Source organism: Sapajus apella, unplaced genomic scaffold (genome assembly GCF_009761245.1).
Source record: "Sapajus apella isolate SASKATOON/1434 unplaced genomic scaffold, GSC_monkey_1.0 scaffold101, whole genome shotgun sequence".
Classification (NCBI taxonomy): Eukaryota; Metazoa; Chordata; class Mammalia; order Primates; family Cebidae; genus Sapajus; species Sapajus apella.
The window spans coordinates 4202377-4226928 of record NW_022437041.1 but is presented as its reverse complement, the minus strand read 5'-3'; the positions used below and the strand labels follow the sequence as shown (position 1 = coordinate 4226928).

Below are 24552 nucleotides of genomic sequence, written 5' to 3'. Positions count from 1 at the left end.
GAAGACAAAGGGGAAATCCATAACAAATATGAATATGTCAGGTTTTTAGGTCATATGTTGGTCTCTTTTAGAACTCAAAGTTAGACCTTTTCTTTGGAAAACTCACAAGAATAGGTAATGTGTTAAAGTCAATAATCGATTACTTATTTCTATTTTTTTCTTGAAAAAATTTTCAACAACAAAAGAACTTGAAGACTTGGTATAAAGCATGAACACCAAAAATAAATCTATAAAAAATATGGATATGTTTGGTTTTTAGATCATATGTTGGTCACTTTTAGAACTTAGATGTTTCCCTTTGGAAAACTCATGGGAATAAGTTATGTGTTAAAGTCAATAATTGATTTTTTAATCTATTTTTTCTTGACAAAAACTTTCAATAACTAAAGAACTTGAACATATTGAAAGTGAATATTTTATTCATTCTCTCTCTGTATTTCTCTTTCTTCCTCTCTTCATGTGTGTGTGGGTGTGTGTTTACGTCCAAGGAACCACAGGAGCCAAAGAACCACAGAATATCCGTCAAGTGTCTTACTTGCAATTTTTGTAATTATATTACTTGGTAAATATGAATGTGAAATTAAGAAGATGAGGAAGAGTTCCAGGCCACACAAATTGCCAAAAGTGACACAAAGTTGTGTTGATAAATAAGAATAAAACCATTCATTTACAGGCTCTTCCTTAAGCAGAGATAAGAACTAAGCCACTTGACCTTTTATATCTCTCCAGGAAGTTGTCTTTTACAAAGATGTTAGCATGACAATTTTCTTGTGAAGCAGTGAGCAGGCTCACTTGGCTACACTTGTTAGCAGATGGAGAGGAGAAGACCCAGAAAGACTTTAATTTACTTGGTCAATATCGTCCAATTAAACATTGCTTTATCTGAGAACAAAACAAAACACTATGAATTTCCATCTACATGATCTCACAGCCACAAACTAGAAAGTGAACAATCCAATTAATAAGCTGCTTTTGTCTACGTGATGATAAAACTCATATCACTTTTAAATTAACCAACTGTTTAGGTAATGTGGTGCAAAACAACTGGCATTCCAAACCACCCATTACTTCTTATTAAGCTATATTGCCTTATAACTGTTAGCAAAAGATCACTCACTCATTTGTTCATGCATTGTTTACTGGTTACACACTTAGTGAGCACCAGCTGTTTCCCAGTGCAGGATGTTATGCTTAATAATAGAGAGAATAGCAGAAATGAGTGAGACACAGCCTCTGCCTATGAAGAGCTTAGAATCTCACAGGGAACATGCGCCAACAAAAGCAAATATTGATAAGTAAGTAGCAAAATGTAATGTGTCATCTGTTGACAAAAAGTCAGGTGCTTACACTCAACAGGGCTTCTCTCTGAGGAAAGAGCATGTAATACCTTTCTGCTATATTGGATTCTGATTCTAGACAGCTGTTTACCATTTGCTTAGTCACAACTTTTCTAGGCCTCAGTATCTTCACCTACGAAAGGACAGGTTACAGTAAATGTTTTTTAATACTTCTTCTGCCAATATTACCCTACGTTTCAATATTTTAAGTTGGGGAGGTAGTTAAATCAGAGTGCATTTCAAGTAATAAAGGAAGCCATGATTAAAAAGAGTAGAAATACAGATGTTCTTGAAGACACAACAGTAGACTTTAATTGATGCTGATGGCACACTCTTTACATAAGGGAAGAGTGCACGCCAGCTTCACAGGTAAGAAAGCACAGTGATGACGACACCTACATTTGTGAAGTAAACACCTGGAAACAGCACCTGCTTATAAGATTAGATGGAAGGTGTCAGGTTAAAGGCAGATAGAAATGTTGATGGACAGTATTTGGTTAGAAAAGAAAAAAGATTTTTGAGTCATCCCCTAACCCCCTTTTCTGAATGGACATCTGCAGGGAGAGAGGGAATGGATGGAAGTGGAAAAGGCCATCCAGGGCAGGAGTGACGTCCTGGCACATCAGTCCTGGGTACTGAGAAGTCACAATAGCACCAGTTGCAACATGAAGCATCCTCACTCTCACAGCAGAGGACTAGTACAAAGAGGCAGAGTAATCTACCAGAATCCAGTCTCCAAACTAGATGTGTATGGATAGCTAGGGCCACTTATGGAAATTTCTAGGACTATAGCCTATTAGATCAAAGTCAACTAAGAGAATGAAAATGATAGGGATCTAGAAGTTTGATTCACAACAACACGGGCAGGAAGAGAAAGATTTTCAGTTCAGCATTGGTACTGGGAAAGCTGTGGTAAAGGGCAATCCAGAAAAAAATACAACTAAAATTAGCAAATCAGTCCCATTTACAGCGACAACATGAGCATTCTCAAACTTAAAATTCAGAACCTTTAGAGTGCATGACACTTGAAGAACTGACACCTTTCTCTTATTTCTCACAAATAATAAATATTACCCCAGAGAAAGCAAAAGCAGCAGCTTTAGAAGCTTGTGAGACCAAGTATCAGAACTAGGAGCTGTGTCCCAGCACAGTCTTTGATGGGGGAGGCCTTGCTGTGGCTATAGACCTGGAATCATGTCTATGGCCTAGAAGCTTTTTTAAGTGTGTGTGGCATGGTGGTTTTTCCTCTCCCCCTAGTACTACTTGATTTTCTTTCTTTCCCTCTACCCCAATAAAACAAGAAAGAAACAAGACTTAGTCACTCTGAACTTTTCTTTCTACTAGAAATGTAGGGAAATTTCATGGAAGTCCTCATCAGCTGTAATGCTAGGGACCTACCCTCTTACAATCAGGAAAAAGAGAAACTAGAGTTAACAATGGGAATATCAAAAAGTTACTGCAGGAGTTTATCCCTGCCTCTCCTAAGAATAGTCTCAACCTAAATCTATCATCTTTACCCTCAGGAACGGTAGACCAATCCAGAAACTAAATGAGAAGACAGGCCATGCCATATAAAACCAGATAAATATGATGTCCAGGTGTTTTTCGGGTTAACATATGATCTACCAAAATTGAGTTTGGGTAAAATAAGCTTGTCCTAACAGGAGCATTATTCTGGCATTAAAAACTCCCGAAGAGATCGTAAAGTAATACCTAGGAAGCAGCTATGTCATGCGTCCTGTACTGGATTTGGCAATAGTGAAAAGATAACTCTCTTTTCATCTTGTAGCACACTGTGGCCAGGCATAAGAGATATTTAGTCACATCAAACATGTCTAAGGTATAATGCCTAATCGCATATGGACACAAGAAAAGAAAATAATCCCTAAAAACAACACCCATGACCTGAGCCTAGTATTCTTGCACTTTGTGGTTTCTTTAGCATCTGAGCAGAATAGGTTAATGTGAAAACTGAAGTCAATCCCTGCATGCCTGGCTTGTGGGATATGCCCAAGGAGACCAGCATACCACCATGTTAAATGACTCAAGGGCATTTCTGGAACAATCTAGGAGGATTGCTTTTTGTGGGGCGATTAATGACCTCCGGGATCATCTTGAGGAACTGTTGGTTAATAGGATCATTACTGAGTCATAGCCCATGTGCTTCTCCAATTGCAATAGTGAGAAAGGAGACTAGAAAAAATTGAAAGTGTGTGCATTATTATACCGTAATTGTTGAATTAGAAGTGATCGATAAGCTGTTTGTAAAAGCACCTAGAGTTCACCTTGCTGGACTTGCAGAATGGCTATTGCCAGATAGCAGTTACAGCTGATGAAGATGAAGATAAGTGAGCTTTGTTTATCTGACCAGCAAGATTTCATCTACTTGAGATGATGCATGAGGGTCTCTCAGGAGGTCCTCCTGTCAACCCACAGTAGACAAGGTTGTTTGTGACAGAAGCTAGTTCAAGGATACTCTCCCCTTCATCTGGAACACCTAGAGTTTCTTGAGGGGATAGGTGAATTGCTTCTCACCTGTGTGTTAATAAATCACCTGGCATTCAAGTGACAGATGATGTCCATGTCCCACCCATCTCCTCTTGGTGTTCACCTCTAAGCTGAAAGTTGGTCACTATAAATAAACACAACTTTCTATTGGATGTTTTTGTTTTGTTTTCCTTTGTTTTGGGTTTGGTAGCACAATAGCCTTGCTATCAAGACAAGAAAAAAGTGATAGGAGTTACTGTCCCTAGAGGCAGACTTCAACGGATAGAATCCTCACCGTTTCCTCGAGCTAATTCCAAGGCATGGTCTAGCCAGACACCTGAGTTCTTCTACAGCAGTGAGCTCCAGTTGCTCACAGTCAGATCTTGTTTGATAATTTGCCCTCTATTGGTTTGTTTTGTTTTTTGTTTTATTTTTGTTTTGTTTTGTTTTTGCCTTTCTGGCCTCACTCTTAAGGACTATCTCCTCCCCAAAATGCATGTGTTGAAACTCTATCCTCCAATGTGATGGCATTAGGAAGTGAGGCTTTTGGTCGTTAATTAGGATTAGTTGAGATCATGAGGAAGAAGCCCTCAAGGGTGGTATTATTACCCTTATAAAGGTCCCAAGTTGCTTCTCTCTGCTCTCCACCATGTGAGGATACAATGAGAAATCAGCAGTCAGCTACCTGGAAAAGGACCGTTACCAGAGCCTGACCATGCTGCCATTTTGATCTTAGATTTATAGCCTATAAATATGTAAAAAATAAATTTCCATTGTTTATAAACTACTCAGTCTGTAGTATTTTTTTAGAGTAGCCTGAGATGAGTAAGACACTTTCCTACACTCCTGCTAGGATCGCCTCTCTCCTTGCTCTACCTGGTATTGTAGTCATCTTTTTCCCCAATTGTGGGAAAAGGGGGAATAGGAGCTCAAATCTATAGCCTGTGGACCCATTAAAAACTTGCGACTCAAAGTTTCGCCCTCAACATCACCTGAGAAATTGTTAGAAAAGCAGAATCTCAGGCCAAGCATGGTGGCCTACGCCTGTAATCCCAGCATTTAGGGAGGCCAAGGCAAGTGGATCACCTGAGGTCAGGAATTTGAGACCAGCCTGGGCAACATGACGAAACCCCTTCTCTACTAAAAATATGAAAATTACCCGGGTGTGGTGGCGCACGTCTATAATCACAGCTACATGTAAGGCTGAGACAGGAAAATCGCTTGAACCCGGGAGATGGAGGTTGCAGTGAGCCGAGATTGTACACTGCACTCTAGCCTGGGTGACAGAGCAAGACTCTGTCTCAAAAAAGAAAAAAAAAAGAGTTAAAAAAAAAAAAGAAAAAAAGAAAGGCAGAATCTCAGACCCCACCCAGACATACTGAATAGGAACCTGCGTTGTGTAAAGCCAGATCACCAGATGATTCACATGCGCATTACAAGTTGAGTGTAACTGTCCTCAGACACAGAGCTGTGGTCTTTTGGAGAAGGAAGTCTTATTTCTATTAGCGAATCTCAGAAGCTTTGGCTGTCTGCATGATTGTACAGTGTATACTCTCATGTGAGTTAATCCAAAGAGAAGCCCCAGAACTTCCCTTTATTGACATTGTCTGAGAGTAAGTGAAATTTTACCAGTTGCCAGCAGATATAATGTTCTGTCAATGCCTTCCAGCCAAAGACCATCAGGAACAAATATAGTTGAACAAGTTGGACTTAACACTCATTGCCTCAAGAGAGAATGTATATCATGGGGTCTCCTGGGTATCTCAGTGAAAGACTTAAAGGACTTGGGCTACAGTTGAGAAATTTTGAGGAGGGCCTAATGAAGTAGGGCTTTCCTATGCATTGAGTGTTACCACAAAACGGATTATTTTATAATTGCATATCTCAATAAATCTTATTTATAGAAAGGGCAGACTAAAGTGAGGCTAAAACCATAGTTGGGAAAAAATACACACATGCACAGTTGTCATTCATATTAGTCAAAGAGAGATATTTAGCATTTTATGACTTGGACAATGTTCATGCTTTGTGTCCAGACGTAGTTTTAGAACAGTCTTTGTTTTGATCAATTATGGTCACAGAGTGGTCTTATCATATGTCGAGGTTCTATGAAATTGTTTCTGTTCACAAGAGAACGTAAGTCCTAGATGTGAGTGACAAAGCAGCTGATAACACCACCAAGAGCTTGCTGAAGACAATCTTATTTATAGTGCAAAAAAAGTCTAAGGTTTAAAAAATACCTGCGTTGATTATCGGACATTTCTGAGCTTCAGCCAAGCAAAACAAGTAGAATATTCAGCTAGATTAGAGAAGAGATTTTGAAACTTAACTACTGCAAAAAAAGGGGGATGTGGGGAGTCCTGTGACTGGATTATGAAAATCTAAAATCATTCCAATTCACAGTTAAAACTTCATAAATGGAAGTTTCAATCAAACTTGATGGGATGTATTCAGGATAGTGCAGGCAAAACTAAAGGGCCGGTTGAAGCCAATATGTGACATTCCTGCTGTAAACCCACTCCTCCACTAGGAATTATACTACCATATGCACCCACATGTTTGTTCAGTTTTCTGAACATCAATATCCCATATATCTCGCTCATATATTGGTGAAAATAATTGATATCTGAGCATGACTCTATAACAGCTAATCTCAGGAAGGAGAACAGGACACATTCCAATGGCAATGCTTTAGTACTTAGTAATTACAAACAAACACGTTAAAGCTTAGATGAGAAATCTGATGAAGGTAGAGGTTAGAGGAAGAACCAAATGTTATTGTCAAATTTTGGTATCTCTGTAAGCCAAGTAGGTGCAAAGCTATCTCTTATCTGCGGTTGTTTCAACTGCACATGATGAGACTTAGAATTCATCATACTAGGTCTCAACCCATGCACAGTAGCTTTTGAACTTGATGCCTCTGCCTCATCAGGTTCTAAAGTAACCTGAGGACCCAAAACAATCAAAGTCCTTGCTTCCTAAATTGAAAAGTATTGAATACCTTCTTTGTAAGCAGGAACCAAATTTTTAAGAAGACGGTGACCTGAAACCAAGCCTGTTTGTCAGCTCCCTAACAATGTCCCTGTTCCAACTTAGAATGAAAAAATTAGGAAAATGTGGGGGGGAGTAATACCACATATAATTAGAATTTATTCTAATTCACATATACATTTTCCGAAGAGAGAGAATTAGTTTAGATGGTGGCATCAGTTTTTGTCTACCATACCTGTCAATAAGTATATGCTACAGAATAAGGGTGAAAAACAGAAGACTGGAATCTGCTTTTTACTCTGTGGATTTCAGGTTCTTTACACCACAGTTTATCACCCTTAATTTGAGCCTGGAGATTAAAAATGCATACTGCATACTGTCTGTACAACATCACTTCTAAATTCAAGCCAATGACTTCCTTTAATATTCAACACAAGAACAGTGACATGTTCTACAGTGAAAAAAATAAACGTTTGTGTTGAACTTACTGCAAAATTATATCATTTAGTCATTTAGTAAAAAAATTTTACTATGTGGCTACTATGTACCACATAGTATTTACTTGTTACATAGAGATACGAATAATATCTTGTTTCCCATAGAGCTTGTACATAGTGAGGAGGGAAAGACAATAAACAAATAAATATGATTAAAAAATCAGATAGTAAAAGTGCTAGGCCTGTAATCCCAGCACTTTGAAAGGCCATGGTGGGCAGACCACTTTAGCCCCGGAGTGCAAGACCAGCCTGGGCAACATGGTGAAACACCGTCTTTACAAAGATACGAAACTTAGATGGGCAAGGTGGCAAGTGCCTGTAGTCCCAGCTACTCAAGAGGATGAGATGTGAGGATTGCCTGAGTCTGGGGAGCAGTGAGCCATGACTGGGCCACTGCACTCTAGCCTAGGCAACAGAATGAGACCCTGACTCAAAAAAGTACACTTAAAAAAAAAAAAGAAAGCTCTATGAATAATGTGAAACAGAGTGGTGGAATAGTGGGATAGAGAATTATGGAGAAAGGGCCTGCCTTACGTCCTTAGTAGGGAATGCCCCTCTGAGGGCAAGACATTAAAGCTGACACCTGAATGAAGAGAAGGAGCCAGTCGTGTACAGATTTGAGGCAAGAGTATTTGAGACAGAAAGAGCAGATAGTGCAAAGGCCCTGAATATGGAACAATATTGGAGTTTTCTAGTAAAAGAAAGAAGGAATGTAAAGAACCAGGAAGAGAATGGTACAAAAAAAGATAAGAGGGTAGAGAGAAGAGGCCTACAGTTAGCGAACCTGCCAAGTTTGACATGCCTAATACAGTCTGCAGTTGGCTACCTGAGCTTGGGACTTGAGCGAAAAAAATTCAGGAGATATAAATTTGGCGATCAACAGCTATATTACTACTCTGCTGTTTAATCCTGAATTCTGTTTAGGATGTATCTTCAGTATATAAATTCCACAGGAGCCAGGTATAACAACCCTTAGATAAAGAGAGATTAAAATAACAGGAAGCTATAATCTAATCTGATATCTTTGGAATAGGTAAAAATTTCAAATTTTACTCCCCACCCCTTACTGAAAACCAAAAACAAATATACAGTATCAAGATTTTCATCAGCAACAACCCAGAACTCAAATATGCAGGTGACGTGTTTCACAAGTCCTAGCCAGCCTTTCCACGCTGCAAGGACTTTGAAATGTTCCGCAGGTAAAATTAAGAAAGGGTGATCCCAACAAAGTGAAAATGATCCTGAGTATCATCTGCTCATTGATATCCAGGTTGAGTGAAGAGTGGCTCACAAAAGGAGAAGACACGTGTTTGTAGCATGCAGTAGAAATGAGAAAAAGGAAAAGGGTGAAAAGGAAGGGACTCAAATATTACAAGGAAGGGAACTAAAATACACTCATGCACTGAAAGAGAGATTAACCAAATATAAACTTTGCAAGAGAAAATGTTGTTGAGTAAAGGCTGAAACAAATGGCATTTAAAGTGACAGAAAGATTATAGAGTCTTCATATTGAGGGCTTTGCTTATGTTATCTCATTAATGTTTCATCGTTTCTCTTTTTGGTATATATATTAGCTGGGTCTTGGTCTTCCTGGACTGATATTTTAATGGTCTTTCTTTGTTTACTTTTTTTTTTTTCTGAGACAGAGTCTCACTCTGTCACCCAAGCTGGAGAGCAGTGGAGCAATCTCAGCTCACTGCAACCTCCGCCTCCCGGGCTCAAGCAATTCTCCTGCCTCAGCCTTCTGAGTAGCTGGGATTACAGTCATGTGCCACCACACCCAGCTAATTTATGTATTTTTAGTAGAGACAGGGTTTCGCCATGTTGCCCAGACTGGTCTTGAACTCCTGACCTCAGGTGTTCCACCCCACCTCGGCCTCCCAAAGTGCTGGGATTACAGGCATGAATCACCACACCTAGGCCATTAGTGTGCTTTTTATCTCCTTTTTAAATAATATTTTTTTCTTAAAAAATTTTAAAGTACAATTATGTAATGTATGTCACTTTTTCAGATGTTATACATGAACAAGAAACTTTAAGCAAATAAAGTATGTAGCAGTGTATGTTCTGTACATATTACCATGTGCATAGATACATTTACTTCACTTGAAACATTTTTCAGTGAATTATAGAGATTGTAAAGTGCCTATAAGAAATAGATACAGATTTCTTAATATTTGGCCAAAAAAAATTTAAGGAAAAAATTTAAAGAAATAATTGGAAATATACATAGAATTTTATGTAAAGATACTCATTATGGGAGTTCCAGTTTTTAGAAAGTGGCATAGAAGCAACCTTTACTCCCCATCTCCCTACTGTAAACCAAAAACAAATATGTAGTATGGAGATTTTCATCAGCAGCAGTCCAGAACTCAAATAAGCAGATGAGACAGATCCCAGGGCCACAGACCCAGTTGAAGAAACTCCATGCAGATGGTAGGAGAATCAAACGTACATATCTGGGAGCCCCCTCCCTACTTCCTCTGCCAAGCAACAAGCATGTGAAATATCTTTCCCAACTTATAGATTCTACACTGGAAAAGGTGAGACTAAGCTGGTCAACCAGGTTTCTTACCATCTTGGGTTCCCTGGCAGGAGAGGTGTTGCCATAACCCATGGAAAGCATTGTGACTGCCTGAAGGGAGAAATATCCCCAAGGACAGGCAGAGAGAAAGGATGTAGTTAGGAAGAACATTTGACTATTTATCCAAGAAGTTTAACTTTAAGAAAAAAAAAAAAAGAAAACCTTAAAGAAATAATCAGAAACATACATAGAATTTTATATAAAGAATTCAGTATGGGAATTTCAGTTTTAAAAAAGTGGCACAGAAGAAGTTTCACTCTCCATCCCCTACCAAAAACCAAAAACAAATCAACAGTCTCAAGATTTTCATCAGCAACAATCCAGAATTCAAATATACAGATGAGGTGTTTCACAGGTTTTAGCTAGCCTTTCCATACTGCTACGATAATCTCTTTGGGACCTTCTCCATTGATGATTCATGATTAGCTCTCTAATTATTTATTAGCACCAAGGTAAACCTGGGCTTATGGCACCACCTAGGGCAGAAAAAAAGGCAGTGACCTAGCAGCAAATATTTGCTAAATAAATTTATCCAATAAAAATCAAAACAAGCCAGACAGAGAAAACTAGAATAACAAGTAATTTTTCAATCCAAAATTATAAACATATACCCACAAGAAATACCAGCAAACAGGGAGCCATGACCTCCTAAAAAGAATAAAGCAAATATCCAGTGACTAACTCCAATGAGATGGTAATTTGTGAGCTCTCTTCCCAAAAAGTCAAAATAGCCGTTTTAAGAAAACTCAGTAATCTCTAAGATAGTGGAGAAAAGCAAATCAGAAATTTATCAGAGAAGCTTAAGAGATTGAAATAATAACAAAAAATCAAACAGAAACTTGGAACTGAGAAACACATTTGCTAAAATGAAGAACTGTTTAGAGCCTCTCAACAGCAGAATGGACCAAGCAAAGGGAAAAAAAAGAAAATCACTGAGCTTGAACACCATCTATTTGAAAGTACAGTCAGAGGATAAAAAAGAAAAAAAACAAAAGGAATGAAGACCACCTATCAGAAAAAATTACCTTAAAAGTCCAAATCTAAGAATTATTAGTGTTCAAAAGAGAATTGAGCAAGCGTAACAGGTAGAAAGCTTATTCAGAGAAATTACAACAGAAAATTTTCTAAAACTTGAGATAGATTGAAATATCTGGCTACAGGAAGGTCTGAAAACATCACATCAAATGGACCCAAATAAGACTACCACAAGGCCACAAGGCATAGAATAATAAAACTCTCAAAGTTAAGGACGAAAAGATGATCTAAAAGTAGAAAGATAAATGAAGAAAATAACATATAATGGAGCTCCAATTCATCTAGGAAAAGACTCTTCAACAGAAGCCGTACAGGTCAGGAAAAAGTAGAATGACATTTTCAAAGTACTCAAATAAAAAAACTGCTATCCTGTACTCAGGATACTATTTTTCAGATATGAAGGAGAAATAAATCTTTTCCAGACAAGAAAAGCTGAAAAAATTCAAAACTACCACACCTGTCTTCCGAAAGAAGTTCTTGAATCTAAGAAAAAAAAAAAAAAAAAAAAAAAAAAACCTAATGTGCAAAAAACAAAAGAGAAAAGAAAAAAACTTGTCAAGGTATAACACCTGTTGGTAAAATTAAGTACATGAACAAACCCAGAATACTTTATTACTACAATTGTGATGTGCCTTCATTCATAACTCTAAGCACGAAAGACAAATCTATCAAAAACAATAATAGCTACAGAAACCTGTTAAGAGATAGGTAATATAAAAATGGGTAGTTTGAGACAATGAAAAATCAAAATGAGGGAAATAAGGATAAGTGTAGATTCTTTTCTTTTTCTTTGTTGCCTTTGTTTCATTTATTTTGTTTGTGATTTAAGATAAGCTGTCACTTTTAAAGTAACTTGTGGTAAGATGTTTTTGTGTAAGCCTCACAGTAACCACAGCAAAAAAAAAAAAAAAAAGAAAGTGTAATTGAGTCATGAAAAATAAAAGGTGACAAATTAAAACGTACTATGTGATATGGTTTGGATATGGCCCCACCCAAATCTCATCTTGAATTTAGGTCCCATAATTTCCACATGTTGTGGGAAGGACCTGGTGGGAGAAACTTGAATCATGGGGGCAGTTTCCCCCATACCGTTCTTGGGGTAGTGAATAAGTCTCACAAAATCTGATAGTTTCATAAGGATTTCCCCTTTTGCTTGTTTCTCATAATTTCTTGCCTGCTGCCATGTAAAATGTGCCTTTTGTGTTTCACCATGATTGTGAGTCCTCCTCAGCCACGTGGAAATGTGAGTCCATTAAACTTCTCTTTCTGTATAAATTCCCCAGTCTCGGGTATGTCTATATTAGCAGCTTGAGAACCAATTAATACAGTACTAGAGAAAACCACTTAACAACAAAGGGAGACAGTAAGAAAGGAAGAAAGTAAAGAGTCACAAACCAACTAGAAAACAGGCAACGAGATGACAGCAGTAAGTACTTACTCATCAATAATAACACTGAATAGGAATGATCTCAATTCTCCAATTAAACGACATAAAATAAGTGAATGGATAAATAAATGAGATTCAACAATATTCAAGATACCCACTTAACCCATAAAGACAGATACAGAATGAAAATGAAGAGGCAGAAAAAGATATTCCATGAAATTGAAAACTAAAAAAAGCATGAGTAGCTATACTTATATCAGACAAAATCAACAACAAATCTAAGACTGCAAAAAAAAAAAACAAAGAAAGTCAACATATAATCATGAAGGAGTCAATTCAGCAACAAGATATAACGATTATATATATATATAGCTATGCACCCAACATTGGAGATCACAAGTATATAAATCAAATGTTAGTAAATTTAAAGGGAGAGATGCCGTACAAGTAAGGGACTTTATATCCTACTCTCAGTAATGGACAGATCATCCAGACAGAAAATCGACAACACCACCAAAACAGCAGAGCTAAACTACACACTAGATCTAACAGACCTAACTGACATTTACAGAACATTTCACCCAACTGCTACCGAGTACACATTCATTCCATTTGTACATGAGACATTCTCCAGAATAAACCATGTCTTAGGCATGGTCTTTATAAAACGAAATTGAATAAATTCAAAAAACTGGAAATCATTTCAAGTACTTTTGATAAACATGATGGAATAAAACTATAAAACAATAACAAGAGGAAATGTGAAAAATTAACAAACACACAGAAGTTAAAAACATTCTTTTGAATGACTGATAGGCCATGAAGAAATTAGGAAGGAAATTTTAAACTGTTTTGAAACAAGTGAAAATGGAAATATAACATATCAAAATCTATGGGATGTGGCAAAAGCAGTTCTAAGAGTGAAGTTTATAGCAATAAATACCAATATCAAAAAAGTAGAAAAATTCAAATAAACAACCTAATGATACACATGAAGAAACTAGAAAAACAAGAACAAACCAAGACAAAAATTAGTATAAGTAAAGAAATAACAATTAGAGCAGAAATAAATGGACACTAAAACAAAATCAATGAAACAAAACTTTGGGTTTTTTTTAAGGTAAGCAAATCTTTAGCAAGACTAATTAATAAAAAACATAAAAGAAATAAGTAAATAAAATCAGAGGCAAAAAGGAGACATAATAACTGAGACCTCAAAAATAAAAAGAATTATTGGATGCTATTGTGAAAACTACACGATAACAAATTGGAAAACTGAGAAAAAATGGATACATTTCTGGACACATGCAGCCTACCAAGATTGAACCATGAAGAAACAGAAGACCTCAATAAGCCAACACTGAGTCACAAGATTGAAGCTATAATAAAAAGTATTTCATCAGACAAAAGTCCATGACCTGATGGCTTCACTACTGAATTCTACCAAACATTTAAATGAGAATAAAAACCAATTCTATTCAAACCACTAAAAAAAATAAAGAGGAGGGAGTACTTCCAAACTAATTGTACAAGGCCAGGCATTACACTGAAACCAAAACCAGATAAGGATACAACAAAAAAAGAAAACTCTGGACCAATATCTCTAATGAACATAGGTGCAAAAATCCTCAACGAAATATTAGCAAACCAAATTTGACAACACATTGAAAAGATCATTCAACATGATCAAGTGGGATTTATTCTAGGGATGTAAGAATGATTCAACATACACCAATCAACAAACAGGATATATCACATTAATAGAGCCAAGAACAAAAACCACATGATTATTTCAATTGATGCTGAAAAAGCACTTGATAAAATTCAGCATCTCTTTATAAATAAAAACTTCTGTCAAAATGGGTGTAGAGGGAACATACCTCAAAATAATACAGGTCATGTATGACTAACTCACAGCTAACATTGTAATAAATGGGGAAAAAACTGAAGGCCTTTTCTCTAAGGGCTAAAACAAGAAAAGGATGCTTTTATTCAACGTAACACTGAAAGTCCTGGCCAAAGTAATTAGGCAGGAGAAAGAAATAAAGGGCATTCAGACTGGAAAGAAAAAAGTCAAATTAACCTTGTTAGAAAATGATATGATTTTATACCTAGAAAAAAACTAGACTTCACCAACAGTCTGTTAGAACTGATACATTCAGTAAAGTTGCAGGATACAAAATCAGCATACAAAAATCACTAGCATTTATATATGCCAAGAGTGAACAATCTGAAAAAGAAATCCTATTTAAAATGGCTACAAAAAATGTAAAATACCTAGGAATCAATCTAACTAGAGAAGTGGAAGATCTATATAAGAAAAACTATAATACTCTAATGAAAAAAAATTGAAGAGAACAACAACAGTGGGTAGATATGCCATGCATATGAACTGGAAGAACTAATATTGTTAAAATGACATCACTATCCAAAATAATGTACAGATTCAATGCAATCTATATCAAAATGCCAATGACATTCTTCACAGAAATAGGAAAAAATTATCAAATGTATATGGAACCACACAAAAAACCAAATAGCTAAAACAATTCTGAGCAAAAATAAAAAAGCTAGAGACATCACAGATACTTCAAAATTTGCTACGAAGCTATCAAAACAGAATGATACCAGTATAAAAATAGACACATAGACCAATGGAACAGAACAGAGAACACCAATATAAATCCATGCATTTATAGCAAACTCATTTTCTTTTCTTTTTTTTAACCTTAAACAAAATTTTATTACACAAAGGTTGTCACATAATTGGATATTTCTCTGCTTTGTACACAATTATTCTCACTCGCCACAGAAAGGCTGCTTAACTTCTCATCTGGCATTGGCAAGCACTAAAATCCTGATTTTAACAGAATAGTAATAAAAATGCCTCAGTGATTTAAGCTGAAAGCAGCACATTGGTACATGGCTCTTCTACCCAATATCAGGAATGTACAAATGTCTTTTTATTCAAAAAAACAAAATAAATTATCTGTAGGCATGGACAATAACAGCAATAAACCATTATGTATTTTGTCAACTGAAACTAGTAACTGATGGTCATTGTGATGTCTTAAACATCAGCTAGCCTTTCCCTCATTTTCTCTAACTGACGTCTCTGAAGTTATTGGTGAGGAACACTGCATCTTGGGCTTCCTCTCACAGTTCATTAATAAAGGTAAAGCACTATGGTAGGAGTTAGAACGTGCCATCTCCCGTATCACCTCCCACTGCACCATTCCAGGGTCCTTCTCTTCTTTAGAAATTTCTGTACCTACAACTTCTGCTGTAGTTATCAGAGAGGCCACGCCAGCAGCATCCAACAGAGCAGTTCTCACAACCTTTGTCGAGTCAATAATTCCTTTTCCACCATGTTCACAAAATCTCCAGCCATAGCATCATAACCAACTTTTGAGGAACTTTGCATAATTTTCTCAACTATCGAAGATCCTTCAACACCTGCATTCTTAGCAACGGTCCTTGCTGGAATTTTGAGTGTTCTTTTAATAATTTCTATACCAATTTTTGGATCTTCATTAGCTGGAGTCAATGAATTCAAGGCTGGAATGCACTGAAGCAGGGCACAACCCCCTCCCAAAACAATGCCATCTTCAACAGCAGCTCTTGTAGCATTAAGGGCGTGCGTAACTCTGTCTTTGTTTTCCTTCACTTCAATGTCACTTGTCCCACCAACCTTCAGCACTGCTACTCCGTCTGAAAGTTTTGCCAGCTGCTCATTCGGTTTTTCCTTCTCATATTCACTAGTTGTGACATGTAGCTGCTGAATGATTCCTTGAATACATTTTCAATTTGAGCCTTGTCACCTTTCCCTTTTAAGATCATAGCATCATCTTTCATCACAATGACCTCTCCAACTTTTCCTTAGTCAGGAGCTAAACGTCTTCAAGATTTAGGGTCAATCCCTCCTCTCCAAACACTGCATCGCCGGTAGCAACAGCGATGTCTTTAAGTTGGTTCTTTCTATTGTCACCAAACCCTGAAGCTTTGACTGCCACAACCTGAAGACCAAACTTTAGCCTATTCAAGATGAATATGCTTAGAGCTTCTCCATCAATGTCTTCAGCAATTATGACCAAAGGCTTACAGTGAGCACTGGCATTTTCAAGAGAAGGTACAATGGACTGGACACTAGAAATTTTCTTTTCACTCAACAGAACATAGGCATCCTGGAATTCACATTTCTGACCTTTTGATGTATTAATAAAGTATGGAGAAATACAGCCTCGATCGAACTTCACGCCTTCGATACTTTCTAATTCATCATTCAGTGTTTTTCCATCCTTTACTGTGCTGACACCCTTTCTTCCAACATTTTTCATTGCATCGGAGATGATATTCCCAATTTCTTTGTCTCCGTTTGCAGAAATTGTAGCAACCTGTGCAATTTCTTCAGGGGTGGTCACAGGTTTAGACTGCTTTTTAAGTTCAGCAATTACAGCCTCAACAGCTAAGACCACACCTCTCCTGATTTCCACTGGATTAGCACGTTTGCTAATCTTGCTGAAGCCTTCCTTGGCAAGAGACTGTGCCAGTACAGTAGCTGTGGTACTGCCATCCCCAGCCTCTTCATTTGTGTTATTGGCAATATCTTGAACAAGTTTAGCTCCAATAGTTTTAGATTTATCCTTTAAGTCAATTGGCTTTGCAACAGTTACACCGTCTTTTGTGACTTTGCGACTTCCCCAGCTTTGCTCCATAATCACTGTGCTTCTCTTTGGCCCCATTGTAGCCGCTACGGCGTTGTCTAAAAGGTCTACACCTTGAAGCATTAAGCTCGGGCATCTGCACCAAATTTTACAACTTTGGCATAAGCCCGAGTGAGATGGGGAGCCAGAACCCTGGACACCGGTCTCATGTGGCAAAAGACTGAGTAACCGAAGCGTTTCTGCGGGCGGCAGCGGGGTGTGCGCGCGGAAAGACAGGTTATCAGCAGTGAGCGAGGGCAGCAAACTCATTTCCAACAAACGCACCAAGAACGTACAATGGGTAAAATGTTTGTCACTTTTGGATAAACAGTGTTGGGAAAACTATATAACTCAATGCAGAAGTAGGAAACTGGATCCTGTCTCTCACCACACACAAAAATCAAATCAAAATAAATTAAAGCCTTAAATCTAGGACATTAGACTACCAGAAGAAAACATTGGGTAAGTGTTAGGATTTTGATCTGGGCAAATTTTTTTTTTTGTATAAAACCCAAAAAGCACAGACACCATAAGCGAAAATAGACAAATGACATTACACGGAGCTAACAAGCCTCTGTACAGCAAGAGAAACAATTAACAATTGAAAACACAACCTGCAGAATTGAAGAAAATGTTTGCAAACCATTCATCTAAGAAGAAATTAATAACCAGAATACAGAAGAAGTTTAAGCAATTCAATAGCAGAAAAAAATATAATCTGATTTAAAAATCAGCAGGAGATCTGAATAGATATTTCTTGGAAGAAGACAAATGTCAAACAGATTATAAAAATAATATTCAACATCACTAATCATCAGATAAATGCTAATTAAAACCACAATGAGATATCAACTCATCCCGGTTAAAATGGCTTGTATCAAAAACACAGATAATAACAGATTCTGGCAAAGATCTGTTATTATCTGTGTAGAGAAAGGGTAACCCATGTATGCTGTTGGTGGGAATATAAATTTGTACAGCTACTATGGAGAACAGTATTGGGTTTCCTCCAAAAACTGCAAATAGGACTACTATATGATCCAGAAAATCCACTGCTGGGTGTATACCCAAAAAGAAAGAAAATCAATATATTGAAGAGATATCTGCACACTCTTATTTACTGCAACACTCTTCACAGTAGTCAAAATAGGGAATCAACCTAAATGCCTATCAAAAAAATTATATATACACAGTAGAATATTATTCATCCATTAAAAAGCAATGAATTCCTGTCATTTGCACTAACATGCACGCAACTGGAGATCATTGTGTTAAGAGAAATAAGCCAAGCACAGAAAAATGATTATCACATGTTCTTACTCGTATGTGGAAGCTAAAAAGTGTTTCTCATGAAGATAGAGAGTAATTGTTGATAACCAGAGGTCAGGAAAGGTAGAAAAAGAAGAAGAGATGAAGAGAAAGAAAATAATATAAATGTTTTTATTACCACTGAACTATAAAGATGATAAAATTTATATGTATGTTTTAACTCAAAAAATATTAAAACAATGATAAATATTACATTATTTATTCAATGAACTCTGAAAGATTTTTCTTTTTTGTCTAACTTTTAAATGCTATTTTAAGCTGAAGTCATGGAATAGAAAAAGTCTCTATCCTCAATAACATTGCATTCTTATCTAATTAGATTAAGTAAAACTGAGGAAACAGCCTTAATCTCCTATAAGGTACAATGGTTAGATACATAATATGCATGTGATGAAATGCTAAGTAGCTATTATACATAAAGTCTACCTACATATATTAACTTGGAAAGCTCACCAAGATTTACTGTGTAGGATCTGTATTGCTCTCCAGTGTGTAGCTTATGGCTCCCCAAAAGACAGTGACTGGTATATAAATGAATAGTTTATAATGCTAATATTTGTCCTATTATCTTTGGGTGATTACAGTATAGTAATTTATTTTTTTAGTTACAGGTTTCATATTTTAAATTATTTACCATTGCCATGTATTATGTCTACAGCCAATAAATGTGTTAGTAAACATTGACAATGTCACTAATATTGGATACTATTACTCTTATTTTAATAACTAAGACTTATTTCAGGTATAAATAAAAAGCCTAATATTAACCTGGAAAAGCAATAATTTTGGAGATAATGAATGGGAAAGAACTTCACTGAAGCACAGAAACCCTTTTTCCTAGGCCTCCTTTCTTTGTGGGCTTACAAGGAATCATCCTTCAAAGATAAATGGTGTGTGTGTGTGCGTGTGTGCGTGCGTGTGTGTGTGTGCGCGCACGCGCGCGTGTGTGTGTGTGAATATTTGTTCATATTCTCCCAGTTAAAGGATTTTGTTCTATATCAAAAAGATTTCAAAATATTTTCATTTTTCACGTGGAACTGCTTTTAACCCTTTATTTTAAAAGATTAGTAAAAGAACAGAATAAAAATTTCTACCATCTCATATAGAATCAACTATATAATTTATTATAGTTAGATACTCAAAATATGGAGAAAATGCAGACTTCGATATGATGGAGACAATAAGAATACTGTAATAATAATCTTAGTAATAACTGATAATGTGAATTGAGATATTAATATATTATAGGACTCATGCTTTATATACAGCATGCATTATTACCTCATTAATCCTTCATAAAATGTATTAAGTAAAAACAGCTGTTCCCCCACTCCACAGATGAGAAAAAGGATACAGTGCTTTCATCTATAGCTAGTGAGTAGAACAGCCCACATGCAAATCAAAGTCTGTCATGCTCCAAAGCCAATTATTGTAATCTCTGCTTTTTTGCACACATGAGGTATTTCAGAGTTCAAATTTTTGAGGTTGTTAATCTTTGATTGTTAAAAAATGATAAGACAAGAAAGGGCCTATGTCTCCCCTCCTACCTGTTTACCTGAAGATGTTCTTCCCTACACCTCCTAGCCTCTGGTTACCACCAATTTTCCCTCTTTCTTCCTGAGATCTCATTTTAGCTCCCACAGACAAGTGAGAACATGTGATATTCATTTTCCTGTGCTTGGCTTATTTCCCTCAACAAAATGGATTCCAGTTCCACCCATTTTATAGAAGACTGTCACTATACATCCTGCCCACTTGAGTAGGTTCAGTATCTAGAAAACTTGTCAGCACAAGATCCAAGTATATGCAGAGTTGGTATCCAGCACAAGAAAAAGGAGAAGACAAGACTAAGTAGAAGAATTAGGCAGCAGGCAATCCTCTTGAACAAGGAGTCAAGGAGCCCAGTCAAAGGCTGGAAGAAAGCAGGCAACATATATTTTGATTTATTTATTCTCCAGCTGTTGTATAAAAGAATTAGTGGAATATAATATGTAGGTATATATACACACATACATATTAATGCACACTTGTGTAAATTGCTTCCTAGCATTGTTACTTAACCTCTATACATGTCCACTTTCTTACCTGTTAAATCGCAAAGGTAACTACCTTAAAGTTGTATCATGCATATTATAGGAGGTAATTCACTCAACGTGCTTAAACGGTACCCAGTATTATATTGGGTATATATACTTTATATATATGTATATACAGTACTTGATATTTGAAGAAATGTTTTCAGTCCCAGAAATATTTATATCTATGGGTATTTAGCCTTTTTACTAATGAAGCTAAAATTTGATTAAAAATATAAAATAGTACAAGATAGTTTTGAACAATGGTGCAAACAAGTCATTTATCTTTCTATGTTGGATTGCTATGGCTATGAGAATTAAATTATTTAGATGTATTACACAATCATAAAAGAAATGCAAAAAAAACAGTGATCCACTTAGTTAACATAAGAATCTACCATAAACTTTGTTCATTTGATAAGGTCTTAGGGAAGGTACAGAAGTCTTCATCTTGAGAAGCAATAGCACAAAATCTTTTTCTCTTATAATGAACTATACAACAGTGAATAAACATAATTCTTCCACTTGAACTGATGCTTTCTCTCTTTTGTTAAATAGCTTGGAGCTAATAAAATGACATTTCTTCACATTCTACAATTCAGTGCTTTCATGAATTTAGATAGATCTTGACAAATAGTATTAATTAGTGAAGTTTTACTATTGGTTCAAATTCTGTGCTATTACCTTCAATATTTAACAACTGAAGCTTTGAGGGGTTTGAACTACACTTGTAGTTTAATAGTAGAATTGTTTTATATAACTGATATATTAGTAGTTTTAAAAGGTCATATTTGCTCTTTCGGCTGTGCGTGTGAGCAGGGCCCGTCGCCGTGGGCTGCATGATCTGTGGACAGTGGACTGGCCCCGGGTCCGCGTTCCGCGCAGGTGAGGCACCGTCAGGGCCCCGCGCACCTGCTCGCCGTGGACTTCCCCGAGCAGGTACAACAAGGGCATCGTGAAGCACGCTCTCCACTGTCCGGGCCTCGGCGCGCCCCTCACCAAGACGGTCTTCTGGAATCTGTACCGATTTAAGAAGTGGACGGAGCTGTTCACTGCCGCCGAGGGCATTCGCATGGGCCAGTTTGTGTATTGCCCCAAGGCCCAGCTCGTCGTTGGCAATGTGCTCCCTGTGCGCACCATGCATGAGGGTATCGCCGTGTGCTGCTTGGAGAAGCCTGAAGACCGTGGCAAGCTGGCCCTGGCATCAGGGAACTATGCCACCATTATCTCCCACAACCCTGAGACCAGGAAGACCCATGTGAAGCTGTCCTCTGGCTCCAAGAAGGTTATCTCCTCAGCCAACAGAGCTGTGGTGGTGTAGTGGCCAGAGGTGGCCGAACTGAAAACCCATCCTGAAGGCTGGCAGGGCCCACCACAAATATAAGGCAAAGAGGAACTGCTGGCCAGGAGTACGGGGTGTGGCCATGAACCTTGTGGAGCATCCTTTCAGAGGTGGCAACCACCAGCACATGGGCAAGCCCTCCACCATCGGCAGAGATGTCCCTGCTGGCCGCAAAGTGGGTGTCGTTGCTGTGCCCAGTCTGGACCTCTCCAGGGAACCAAGACTGTGCAGGAGAAAGAGAACTAGTGATGAGAGGCTCAATAAAGTGTGTCCTCTTGCCACCAATAAATAATTAAATTAAATTAAATTTATTCCTAACTCTCTTAAATGTTTTTACACTGTTAAAATAGATTTATTCTATTTTTTTGGTTATATAAATATATGATCATTGTAAAATAGTTGAATGGTACACAAAAGGATAAAGAAGAAATTGTCAACTAAAATCCCACTAGCCTGAGATAAAAAAAACATTAGCCATTTAGTAACCGTATGTTCATGCATTTCTCTATCAATATAAATCTATACACATATATGTAGTTGTGTGTATACATACATACAAATAATTTTATATTAAAAATCACATATGTTGTTTTACTTTGAATTTTCATAAGTGCTGTCTTTTGTGGAATTTTTGCTTATCTCTCTTCTTTCCCTCTACTCCCTCACTCTGTCTCTACACATCCCCAATATTATGTCTCCCTCCCTCACTGTGTAACCAATTCATAATGTGGTATTTGTCTTTCTCATATAAGCACACATATCAATTTACCATTGTTTATTTTATAAAAACAGAATCATCTTACATATAAGTCTTTCACATCTTTCTTTTTCCAAACTTATATCTATCCCATTCATTCTTTGGAATTCCAACTCATCATTTAATAGCAGTGACTTGTGGCAAATTATTTTGTTTCTGAGTTTTTGTATGTAATATGGGGATAATTACTGTAACTACTTCCTTGGGTTGTTACTAGGCACAATATATTAGTCTATTTAAAGTGCTTAGAACCATATCTTACTCAAAATAAGCACTGTAAAAGCATTAGCTATAATTTATAATAGGTGCAGAATATTTTTTCATGGTATAGAAGTAAAAAATATATTCAACCAGAAATACCCTAATTAAATAATGGACCAAGTAATGATCATCAAAGAATACTAAACTCTTTGGATGAACAGTCTGGGTGGGGGGCTGTGAGGAGATAGACAACACCTGAATTCATTCATTAACATTAAAAAAAAAGTGGAACATCTAGATATTATGTACTTACACAAGCGATAAATAGAAAGTATTTAGCACCATGTATGAAACATTTTTATTCAAGTATTCAACTAATATCTAGTAGATCCTCAGTATTTAAAGTCTTACAAGTTGGTAAGAAAAACAATATGGAACCAAGTAGCATGTTAAGTAGGGTAAGGATACAAACAGCTAAATCTAGGATGCAAAAAATGAAACCAAAAAAAAGTGACACAGCTATAAAAAAGAATGAGTTCGTGTCCTTTGCAGGGACACGGATGAAGCTGGAAACCATCATCCTCAGCAAGCTAACACAGGAACAGAACAACAAACACCTCATGTTCTCACTCATAAGTGGGAGTTGAGCAATGAGAACACATGGACATAGGAAGGGGAATATCATAGACCGGGGCCCATCAGGGGGTGGGGGAAAAGGGGAGGGAGAGCATTAGTACAAATACCTAATGCATGCGGGGTTTAAAACCTAGATGACAGGTTGATAGATGCAGCAAACCACCATGGCACATGTACACCTAAGTAGCAAACCTGCACGTTCAGCACATGTATCCCAGAACATTAAGAAAAATTAAAAAAAAAAAATCCAAAATCCAAAATAAAAAAAAAGGTGACTTAAGTTTCTGCAACAAATAAATGGCATGAAAAAGAGAGAAACTGCTATAGATCAAAACTGTCATAGAGTCTTGAGACACATAAGCAAAAATGCAACACGTAGATATTGTCTGGATTCTGATTCAAACAAATTAATTGCAAAAAACGATGTTCAAATCCAGGAAAAAGTTTGAACCCCAAGTGAGTATTAGATATCAAAGAATTACTATTAATTAACTAGGTTTATTTATTTGTTTATTTTTAGAGACAGGTTCTCACTCTGCCACCTAGGCTGGAGTGCAGTAGCACAATCGCAGTTCACTGCAGCCTCGAACTACTGGGCACAAGTTACCCTTCTGCATAGTTAGGTCCATAGGCGCATGTGATCATGCCGAGTTAATTTTTAAATTTTTGCAAGGAAGGTAGTCTCACTATGTTGCCCAAGCTGGTCTTGAACTACTGGCCTCAAGCAATTTCCCCACCTGGTATCACAAAGCGCTGGAATTATTTGTGTGAGCCGTTGTGTTCAACCTAATTTCCTAGGTTTAATAATGATATTGTGGGTTTTTTAAAAAAATCCTTATCTGAACTAGTTAGGTGTGAAACGATATAATGATAAGTTATGTTTGGACAGTCCAGGAAGAAAAAAAGTAAAGAAGTGGATAAATAAGATAAACTTGGAAAAAAATGTTGATAATGATTTAATGTGATTGGATGACTTCATCGAGTTCATTATACTATAATGTCTACTTATATATGTTTGAAATTTTCCATACTAAACTATTTTTTCTTTAAATATGCATTCAAACTTTTTCATATTGACAAGAATTTACTTGCTTTCAGTTTTTAAAACATTAGTAAATACTGTATACTGTAATAATGAATTTAGTGTTACATACTGATGCTTTCAGTTCTATAGAATAGATTTCTAAGAGT

General features: G+C 36.8%; 2 pseudogenes; one reads left to right on the top strand and one right to left on the bottom strand.

Annotated features, from left to right (window-relative positions):
• Positions 1-3050: 3050 nt before the first annotated feature.
• Positions 3051-17191, bottom strand: LOC116536534 (annotated as a pseudogene).
• Positions 17192-20612: 3421 nt separating this feature from the next.
• LOC116536533 lies at positions 20613-22013 on the top strand (annotated as a pseudogene).
• The last annotated feature ends 2539 nt before the right edge of the window (positions 22014-24552 follow it).